This window comes from Xenia sp. Carnegie-2017, unplaced genomic scaffold, assembly GCF_021976095.1.
Source record: "Xenia sp. Carnegie-2017 unplaced genomic scaffold, XeniaSp_v1 HiC_scaffold_22, whole genome shotgun sequence".
In the NCBI taxonomy this organism is placed as follows: domain Eukaryota; kingdom Metazoa; phylum Cnidaria; class Anthozoa; order Malacalcyonacea; family Xeniidae; genus Xenia; species Xenia sp. Carnegie-2017.
The window spans coordinates 7,189,578-7,201,366 of record NW_025813485.1 but is presented as its reverse complement, the minus strand read 5'-3'; positions in this window follow the sequence as shown (position 1 = coordinate 7,201,366).

Genomic DNA, 11,789 nt, shown 5'->3' with positions numbered 1-11,789 from the left:
CTAATTAATTAAATGATTATGAAATAACGCGCGAATTCCAAGATGTCAGATTAGTCACGGAGGCCGTGAGATTACATGAAGGGGTATTTTGGTATTAATTTTCACGAAGCGTTTCTTGCTGAAATATAAAATACAGTCAAAATTAAGCAGTCCTGCATTAAGTTGACACCTGTATCAAACGGACACTTTAGGCTTCCGCAAAACTCCAAAGTTCATAGTGTTATAGAGAATAATGAAGTAATCAATGGTGCCCAAACCACTAACACACCAGTGTGGATACCACTAACCACAATTATGAAAATGGATGAAATGCTTTTCTTGATGATAACATAAAACATCCCAATATAAAAATGCTGGACGGCGTCTCATTCCCCCATACTTCGCCAGTTGATACCACAACCCACGTTCGAGGAAATTTTAGTATTCATATTGTACTGGAACACAAATTCTTTCATTCAATGAAAAGTATCATTTATATTACCTTACATGAAGTAAATTTTGATGAAATCTTAAAATCTTTCAGCAATCACTTTTTTAAAATCACGCCATACAAAATGATGTTTGCGATAATGCACATTAATTGTTTTCGTGTCCAGAATTTAATAACTTTTTTCAGCCCCGTATATTTTGGTTTAGTTCGGGCTGCACTCTCAACAATATTTACCACTTTAGGTAGTATATTGTAGAATAGCTCTCCCAGCATACAAATAAAAATTTTTTACAGAGTTTTATGCGAATTATAGAGTGCAGCATTTACAAAATCTAAGCTATAAAATGATATATGACAAAACTGTTTACTGTTTCCTTTCAATCTTTCCACGTAAAATTCACTAAAAAGAATTAAAAAATGTATCAATAAAATATAACACACATAATAATGATCATAAACTTAAAATTTGTATTGTCGTTTTATTAAATATTACTGCGTCAATTCTTTTTATGTTTGTCGACATATTCATTTCACTACACACATATTCAAAGCTTGCTTTTCATCTCCAACAAAATTGTAAAACGAAAGTTTTTTTTATTTTACGTATAATTTTACACATTAATGAATGCCAGTTTCATGTTGAAAGTGCACACGCGGTGACGTTAAAGTGTCGTGTCCAGAAGGTGCGATGATGATCAAATAATATCTATATGCCATATGTTTTTTAAAGATAAACTTTATGGAATCAAAAAGGCATTATTCAAGTGGATACATCATTGTTTGGTTGCATAGGAGGCATACAGCACGCAAAATAAAGGAAGTGTCGAAAAAGCTGTAAGTTTTGGATTGCTGTTGCGGTAGATCAGGTAGACTTAAGTTCGACATGAAGTAACTTGACATGTTGTTTAAACTTCGTATAACACATGATTAAAGAGAGGAGCTATCAGCTATCAGACTGTTTTATTTTATTTTTACTCATAAAAGATCAGTTGATTTTTATGTTTAGCAATTTTTGTAGTTGTATCTTAAAAGTGTTTTACCAAATGAATACAAGATAAAACTTGGAAACAGGACAATATTGACTGATATTTCAATACCTGTCCTTGTCCATGAAAACTGTATTGAATGAGTCACATTTAGACAGGGGCCAGGTATAGTAAAGTAGAGTTGACACATGAACTTCATGAACTTTTTTCTTTTACGTTGCTGTAATTTTTTTTTCATAAATTGTTTTAATATCAAATTTAACATGAATTTCTCCTTGATTTTTCGATCTAGATTGTTTCTCTTTTATCGGTCTTGTTATTTTATTGTACGAGCATTTTCTCGACTAAGAAATATTTAATGTAATTTATAAACATATCACAGCTTGTCTACATCACGCATGATTTTTTGTTTGTGAGCATAATCCAACTGAAGTGTGTTTGACAACTCATTATTTTAAATGTTCTTTTTAAAAAATCTAATTCCTTTTCCTCCAATACTTTACGCAATAAAAGCTTTTGTTTTCATTTTGAACTCAATGTTGAGTTGAAATATTTTGGAACTGGCTTAAAACTTAACATTCGCATCAGTAAGCGCCAGATATAATCGATTAACTGTGCATAATTTTAATCGTTCATATTTTAGTATTGCTCAAAAGTACTTTACGTTTATACAGCTGTGCATAGTGTAAACATCCATTTCAAAGTCTTCGAAAATAATGAAAGTATACGTCACACTGTGCCACTTAAAATACCCAAATGTTAAATATAATGGAAAACATATTCAGTTGAAAGACGTCAGAATAGTTTAGTGACTACATCAATTAAGTTTAATTTTGTCATGACGGTTTGAATAGCCATACTGTGTCTCATACAACGAGGCTTGTTCAAAGAAAACATAAATCTAAAGCAGTTGAAAAAGTCGAACTACTGTGTAGTGTGGTTTAGGAGCTTAAATTGCTTTCTTGGACAAGTTAACGAAAAGTTAGATTATAGCGCAATGTTTTCTGTCACCTTATAATAATAGCTTCGTCTTCGGTGATGTAGGTAAAACATTAATTGAGGGCGGGAGGAGGGGGTATATTCAAATATTCTATTTTTGCATTAACGATTGAGTTTTCTTTGTGACTTGCTTTTAAACACAACTCAACTTTGAAGCTTTTCAGCTCCATTAATTTCATGACAGTATGATTCACATTACCAAAATGATAGAAAAATTTTGCATAAACACGTTAATTTTTGAAAATGGTTTCAATCTAAATTATTACATAAAATCCATTGATCAATGAGAAACAGGATAGTGCACATTGGTTTTTCGAAAAGTCTTGCATACTGTAATTATTAGATTTGCTATTAGTCCAATATATTTTATAGGAATTTTCTGTGAATAAAACAGGTTAAGAACATCGATAAAGGCATTAAGGAGGAAAATATTTTTGTGATCATGTTGGTAGCGTTGCCAAACAGTGTTGCGTAACTTTTACCCCTTTGAGAATTACATAATGCATTGTTCTAGAGAATTTCAAAAAGTTAGATAACTTTTTCCAAAGTAATTTTAAGGAGATAATTATTATTTTCGCATGAATTTTCCAAAACTGATAACTAAAGATTGTCGCTTAAAAGACTTATCTTAGTGAGACGATTTATTTGTGACTAATTATTCGCTCTCAACATTAGTGAAACATGTTTTAATCAGTGGCTTATGATTAAAAATTTATTTATTCAATGTTGGTGGGTACCATATTTCTAGTTGAACCTGAAAGATGACGCCCGTGTGTGATATATTTGGAGTGTTGATTGTATTTTGTGTTGGTTGACAGTGTGTGAGTACAACCAATGTCCAAGTTGTCTTAAAAAGGAAGGGTGAGTAATAATCCAGAATTCTTAAGAGTTTTTGATCATTTGCCAAAAAATAATGAATGAAATAACATTTCTAAAGAAAATTAATGATGAAGTAAGTCTTAGTCTTTGTTGTAACTTATTGAGAATTCCTTTTTACTATTTATATAACAGCAGAATATTTTTCGACAAGATGCTTGATGTCCTTTTCTTCCTCCAACTAGCATGCACTTAGCAAATACTCGAGATTTTCATTTAAGTTAGCTAAAGTGGTTAACTTTAAAATAATCAAATCACACCAAAACATATAAAAAAAAACGATTCAGTGGCATCCAGGTCTTTCAGACAGAAAGGGTCTATGAAGGCTAAACGTGTAAAAGCACGAGCGTTGTTAGGGGAATACACGTTTAAAATTTCTTATCTTTAAAATGCTTTTTGTAGATAAAGTCTCAAGCAAGTTTTCTGAAAATTTAAAGCCCAACATCCATGATTTCTGTTAAGAAAAAATGCAGATGCTTATCTTACGCCTCCTATTATATAGAATATAGAATATTGAGCGCTCTTTATCCAGGAATATTCTCCATAATATATATATATATATATATATATATATATTATATATATATACAAAGTGTACATACAATGCCCTTCCCGGCTATCACCATATTAAAATGGTGACTTTGCACTTGGGACACAGGACGTACGGTTGACATTGTATGGATTGTATTGTAGAGTCACCACAGTGCTCAAACCTATAAAGGTGAGCTTTGTATATCGAACACGGTGAACGTCTCCATATGAGACTCTCTACACAATCCAACGTTTTTGCTGAATGGAGGGTTGTACCAGTATATTTTGTCGAAGTCTGTTTTTCCGTTTGATAGTAGCGTCTGAGTCGAATTTCACCGTCTACATGAACATTGGCCACAAATTCCTTTCATTAATCGACAAACACTTCCCATAGACCATAAACTCAGGAAAATATTCAACCGTAACACCATCAAACTCAGCTACAGCTGAATGAACAATATCGAACAAATAATCAACAACCATAACAAACATATACTGAGAACATCAGACAAAACTAACGACAACACCGCGAACAAAAAGACACTTACAAAAACATGCAACTGCCGACAAAAACAAAACTGCCCACTTAACGGAAACTGCCTGCAGTCATCCGTTGTTTACCGCTACTGTAAAACGCAAAGACAATAACACAACTGAGACGTACATTGGACTTACAGAAAACGAATTTAAGACTAGACATAGAAATCACACTGCCTCTTTCCGCCAAAAACTACGAAACTCGACCGAGCTCAGTAAGCACATTTGGACCCTTAAAGACAGCAATATCGACCACGACATCTCATGGAACATCATCACACACAGCAAACCATACAACAGCACCAGTAAAAGATGCAACCTTGCCTCAAAGAAAAATTCTTCATCCTCTACCAACCATCCAAATCATCCCTCAATAAACGCAACGAACTTGTTTCCTCTTGTCGCCATAGATCCAAAACACCTATGTAATTTGTAACCACACCTTAATTAATACTCTAACTTGCGTCATCTAACTTGAAACTATAACCTTGATTAATACACTGACTTCCGTCATCTTGTATATATATTTTAAGCATTTAAAGTGGTTATATCATGAATTTTAGCCCTTTAATAGCTGAAAGACCTTCAGTGATTTTAAATCTGCAATTATAATTGAAATTGGATTGGTGAAAGTGATTTTACGGACGTTCAAAGTCACGATTTTCAGCATTTTTGCGAACTTTGATCGGTATGCTAATAACTTGTGACGTAGAAAGTTGAACACATATATCAACATGGCGTATTCTACTAGTAATCTTAATAAGAAACGCGGAGGAAAACGTTGTGTTGCTGGCGGACCTAATGAAATTAGTTGCGCCAATGATTCAAAAACGAAGGAATGTCATGCATCTTTCCCAAAAAGAAACAGAGCCGCAAAGACATAGAAAATGGGTAATTTTGTGTGTAAACATAGACCGGGTTTTGAGGCTTCCCACCTCGTGTCTGTGTTCTTGCGCATTTGAAGATTCTTGTTTGATTTAATGGTTTTGCAAGTCAAGCTCAAAAGAAGGATGAAGAAAGATGCTATCCCAACCATTGACGTGGCTGATTCCTGAACCATTACAGGACGAAATAACCGATCGAAAGCGAAGACAAGTAATGCTATGTAAATTTTCTTTTGTCATATGTAAATTCGATATAAGTTTTGCAGATTATTCGACATACCTCCATAAGCCCATGCGATGTTGAAACATGTTGTCTCGATGAGGAAGTACCATCTACTAGTGATGAAGCTGAGCATGTTTAAGTATGCAATTGGGAATAAACGATTCGGCTTGCTATTTCCATTTTACATTTATGCTATGATTCAATTCCATATATTTTTCTTTTGTCTTTTTCCCAGTTTGACATTGAAGAAAAGATATTCTTTCATTTAATTCTTTCAGCTTAACTCTCAGTAGTTGTAAACCAATTTGTTTTTATGTTTACTCTTGTTTCAAACCATTAAACTGCATGTCAAATTATATAGTGCATCCATGTATCTCCTATTTGGTTTTCATCTAGGCATATTTCCTGACCATTCCAACTCAGCAAAGCAGGTCAACAGTCTCTACAGTGCACAAGTTAGAAGACTATTCCATCATTGCCCTCTGATGGTATAGACCTGTTGTGTTACCACTTGGATATGCTTTCTATACCAGAACATAGGCCGAGTATTCTCCCATCCCATAGACCCACAAACCATCGCATCAACCATCTGTATACAGCTCGCTACCTGAAGTAAATAAAAGGTTGGACTAATTATTGTTGATGAAACAATGTTGATTATAACATTGTTTTCATACAATTTATAATCTTACATATTTAATGATTGCTTGGCGGCGATATCCATTCCTATCTCAATAGTGGCCCGACGTTTTCAAGGACAGCCTCAGAATAAAGGCCCACCTGTGTTATGCATGATACTATTCTCCATCGAATGTCATTTTCTGCTGTTTTCATCCTAATTTGTACTCAGCAAACGCCTTCTAACAAATCATACAGCATTAAAATTCTGAAACGTGGGAGCATTCTGGTTTATAAAGTAACTTTATGTATATTACAGGAGAAAAAACAACAACTTACCATTCACCAAGTGGAATACGTCACTTCTGTTGTTCAATGTCGCAGGAGAATTCCATCGGGATCATCTGGAGTATGCACTTCATCACCACCTCCTGCTAGCGGTTCATCGTCATATGCGAAGTCGTTAAATGCTCGACATAACCCACGGATTGCTCGAATCAGATACGCATTCAGACATCGAATTCGAATTATCTCACTGATTTGAGGCCAACTTTCCGGACAACTTGTTTTTAATATTTTATTGAAAATACTGTCATTATTTGAGTTTTAAGAAAAGAAAACGACAACAAAATCACCTTCTATAATATAATATTATATTGACGGAAACACGTAACAACTATCTACGTCATGTTCATCAATATGGCGTCGTAAAAATTCGCAAATAGTACCCGACTTTGGAGGCAAAATTAAGCAACTTATATTTATCTGTTTAAGTCCAGCGACATGTCATAGTTCTTCAAATAAAAATTTTCAATTAAGCTCATAAAAAGGGTGGCTAAAAGTCGTGATATAACAACTTTTAAGTATATTTATTCATTAAACCCTAAAGAGTGAGCAATCACGAAACAGGCTTGTCGGGATGAATCTGTAGTCCTGTGATTTTTCTCTACACCACTACACATATATATATATATATATATATATATATATATATATATATATTAAAGTGTATATATATATATATATATATATATACTATATCTTTCATTGAAAGCGCAGTGCTATGAATGTTTTCTCAATTTCAATTTACCGTTATCTGCGATGAAAATTTACGAAAATTGCATCTTTGAACAAATAATTTACGCTAAATTTGTGTTGTTTTCTCAATTTTATCAGGGAGACCGATACCAATATACACATCTGGTGAATGGGTTATGTTTAATTGCGTAAATCACAACGATTTAATGCTCAAATTCTGAACAGCAAACGAAATTACATGTTGACAACAACCAAATAAAAATATTAGCAAAAATGTTTTCAATGTTACAAACTTGACAAAATCAGATATATACACCTGCAACCGTTGCCGAGTGCGCTACAATGTCATGGTTCAATCAGGTAAGACGACTCAATATGATAAATGATATCCCAAATTACTCTTAACCCAGTTAATAGTTTTGCTTAACAAGAAAATTTGGAAATTCCATTTGACTTCTCAATTTTTTTGATTTGATCGTTGTTTGTGAAATTACTCAGCCTGAAATTGAATCACTGTTTTGTATATTCCAGAAATCCATCCTATCAAGTACCTTTAATCACAAAAAGAACCAGACAAAACAATATATGATTACAAGGAACGTGTTACATTGAATTGCAAGCTTATTGGCCCTTCATATTTAATAGAAAATTATTACAGAAGATCATGCAAAAGAAATGGTAAGAGAGAAAAGAAATGCGAAAGAGACTGCAAGTTGCCAATTAACATAACACCTGAAAGCGTAGGAAGCTACGAGTGCTCAATTGAAAGAAAACTCGTTCACTACAAATCTTCTCAGAAAGTTACGATAAAACTCAAAGGTAAATTAATTAGTTATTTTATCTAAATTAATTTCCCATCGTTTGTAATTTTTGGAAATTTGAATCACTGTTCAAATACACTACATGTCACATTATGTATATACCATGCAAATGAAAGCAAATTGGTATATACAAATTGTATACAATTTCATATTTCTGTCATGTTCGCTACTCTGTGTTTCCTCACAAGAAAGCCATCTTCAAGAGATGAATCGATCATCTCCTATATCAGGTTGGTGTTTTTAATGTATGTAATGACGTGGCTAAATTTTACAATTGGTCGTCTTTATTTTACACTTGTGTGGTCTGAATTTGTATTTATCAGTAGGCATCTGGGGGAAAAACTGATCTCTTACTGAATGTTTTCATTTGAAATTAAAGGTTTGTTTTTTTTCTTGAGCGTGCAAGATACAGAAACGTGAGTCAGCAGAGTTGGTGGGATGCATGTAAGAACTCTTCATTTCATCCCGTATAAGGTCAAACATTCTTTTAATTTCCGGAAATAATTTAACAACTCTGTTTCAATATAACACCTGGCCGACTTGGTTGGATTAGTTGATTTGCCTGATGATTTTGACGGAAAGAATTTGACGTTTCTCACAACGTAAAGTCTTATCATGCTGCCGACCATTTTGGTGGCGTTTAAAATATGATGGATCCAACGAGCAGATTGTAGCAAGTTGTTCTGCGGCTGAGCAACATTGCAAATATCATGACGGAAAAAAATTAAGAAACAAATTTGAAGTAAAGTCTGTCAGATTCCTGATGATAATATAACCTACAAGATCAATGTAAGCAATATGAAAGGATATGAGATCAAGAATATTTCAATACAAATTTCGTTAGTCCTGTTCGAAAAAGTATTTGAGGTAAATGAAATTAAAATTTTAGGGTGTGTTTTAGTTTTTAAATTCAGTTTTTAAATTTTTAGTTAAGCCTAGCATTGAAATTCGAAACGAAAATATAGTTTTGAAGAAAGGATTTCGGTGTTGAAATGTTCATTAAACCAGAAACATTAAACAAAAGAAGTAACCTTCAAATGGTTCATCTGTATATCTGATACCTGCTACGACGACAAACATTGGAAATACATTTCATCCAACTATTCTTTAAAAGTACAGATTGAGGGCAGGTAGCGCTGCAGTGCATGCAATATAGTTGAACAGCTATATCGCCAACAATAAACGTCGTCAGGTATATTTCAACAAACACTAATGTTGTCAAAAACAACAATCACACAGGCAAGTCTTCTTTATCAATGTCGCAGAATTTGAGGTCGTCCAACAATATAATCTGCACTATGACTTTTTTATTGATTGTGTTTTACTGACAAAGAATAAGCAAATCGCAACATTTTGTTCGACCATATTAAAAAATCTACAATCTAAGCTTTTCATCAGTCACAACTGATCACCAATACCTAATTGTACTCCAACCTACATTCTATAACCATATTTATAATTTTTGTGTATAAAATTAAATATCATCTTACATCAATCATTGCAAAAATATATTGTTGTTGTTTTTATCTTTACTAAAGAAGCTACATGCAAAAATCGCTTAAATAAAAGCATGTATTAACGTACTTATGCTTATATTTACCACAATCCCCGATGATCATGAAATTTAACTTATGTATCAATCTTGCTTTTTGTTGACAGCTTACAGATTATATTTTAGGCCGTTGAATTTGTCTTAAGCAGTATGATTGGCAAGATAAAAGTTGCAACTCTTCAACAGCATTAAAAACTATTTTTTTACAAAACTTCAGTACTCTCGAAATGAATGATTCATACACGCAACTCAGCCATAAAGTATTTTTTCTATTTATGTAGTAAACATTGCCAATATACAACAGTTGAAGAAGATAAAGTTTATATTTGTCATATCTACTGGCGTCATCACACTCGTCATTTTGGCGATCACATCTTATGTATTTTACAAAAGGAAAATATTCACGGTGGTTTTATATCCTCCATTTGACTACATTGATTGATATGAATGGAGGCATACACGGACAAATACAAAGCTTCCATTTTTTGAGTGGGAGCCAAGAGAGAATAAAATGTAAGTAATCCCATGGAAACATTTCTCTCATCAATTTTTTTTATTCATCGCATTCGTCCGGTCTGTGCAGGATAATTTGGTAAGAACTCAAATTTTACAAGCCTTGTCTGCACTTTATATTTTCTCTACAGTTTTTATATTTTCTCTAAGTAATGGAAATTTTAAGCTAAAAACGTAGTATGGTTTCTTGACTAAATGATATATTTGTTGATAACATTGATGTTTTATGTAGTAAATAAACCTGGGTCTTGGAGTTTGGTATGTATTTGCAGAGGCAGTTGGTCTCATCATTTCATCCAGACATCCTGAGAAAAAAATCAAAGAAGGTTTCGCTTTTAAAAGAAATTAGCAGGACATTTTACTAAAGTTGAAGTAAGAAAACCAATGGTTTTTATTAACATATTTAATTAATTATTCATATATTTATACGCTCATACAAGTAGCATTATTTTTTGTTTCATGATTTTAATGACAAAAAAGATTGAGAAAACACTAAAACCGTTTTTGTTGACAAGGAAGGTGAATTTTTTGAGCTACTCGTTATGATATTGCGATACAACCTCGGATTCAACGACGACTTTTCCCTTTACAAGTGGAATTGCATAAAAACTGATTAAAAATATGAACTGAAATGATGCTACAAAGAAAATTGTCCTTAATACAATTTTTATTCCAAAACCATCATCAGACAAATGAAAATGATCCTTTCTCGGATTGTGTTTTATTTTATAATAACAACGCTACAGAGAGTATGTGTCAAACAATGAGGTGAATATTGGTATGTGCGTTAACCCAATCGTTTTTAAAGTATTGCAAATTAGATACTGTCATCATTTGGCTATACAAGTTGCAGTGTGGGACGTGTACATAAAACAAACAGTAATAGAAAATCGTCGATAATCATTATTGGCATTCATCCAATCCAGTAGTGGTTATCCCCGTACAATTTGTCAACTTTGGTTTATATAATAGTTTCTTGAAAGAATTGATTTATGCGAAAAAAGTATACCATTTGAGAAAGTTTAGAAAACTTCAATTGCGAGAATATTCATGGTAATTAAGGATACTATGAAAAATACTCATACAATTGAAATTAGGCTTGCGATTGCGACACAATCACTGTAATGGCTTTGTTGATTTAAATAGCGCAACTATTTTAGCAAATAAGTGAACATCAATAGTTATCAAGAATTCATTGAATGAATAACTTTGGCTTCCCTAATGATCTCAGACGAGTCGTTTTTTTTTGCCTAAAACAGCTGCTAGGCTACTCTTCCATTACAGATTCCTAATCAGGGTTAAGCGAGTTTTGCTGGACGCTAACATTATAATTACATCCTTCTCCAATCCTACTTCTCCTGCAGTATCTATGTGGTTATTAGTTTATGTCCCTTCTGTGTCACAAATCATAATGCGAGGCATTTTATAAGCAACAGATTTCTTTAGACAAGGCATAACTGAACGCTGCATGTTATATGTTGACCGTTATGTTTAAGGAATAGTTGATAAAATTCCAGGTGAAGATGTAGAACTTATTTTTGATGCTAATATGACTCTGTAGATGACATTGACAATGAAGCATTACAACACATATACTGCATTGTTGTGAGTACATATCTGTTTGTATTTACTGATTTCTTGACGTTAATCACTGCCTTGATAGCTTGTTTGACTGATGCTTTTCTGCAATCACACTTTTGGGTTTTGTGGGTAATGTAGATCTTCATCAAAAATACTATAACTGGATTGTAAAGAAATGCTTCCAATGTTTACAGCTATGT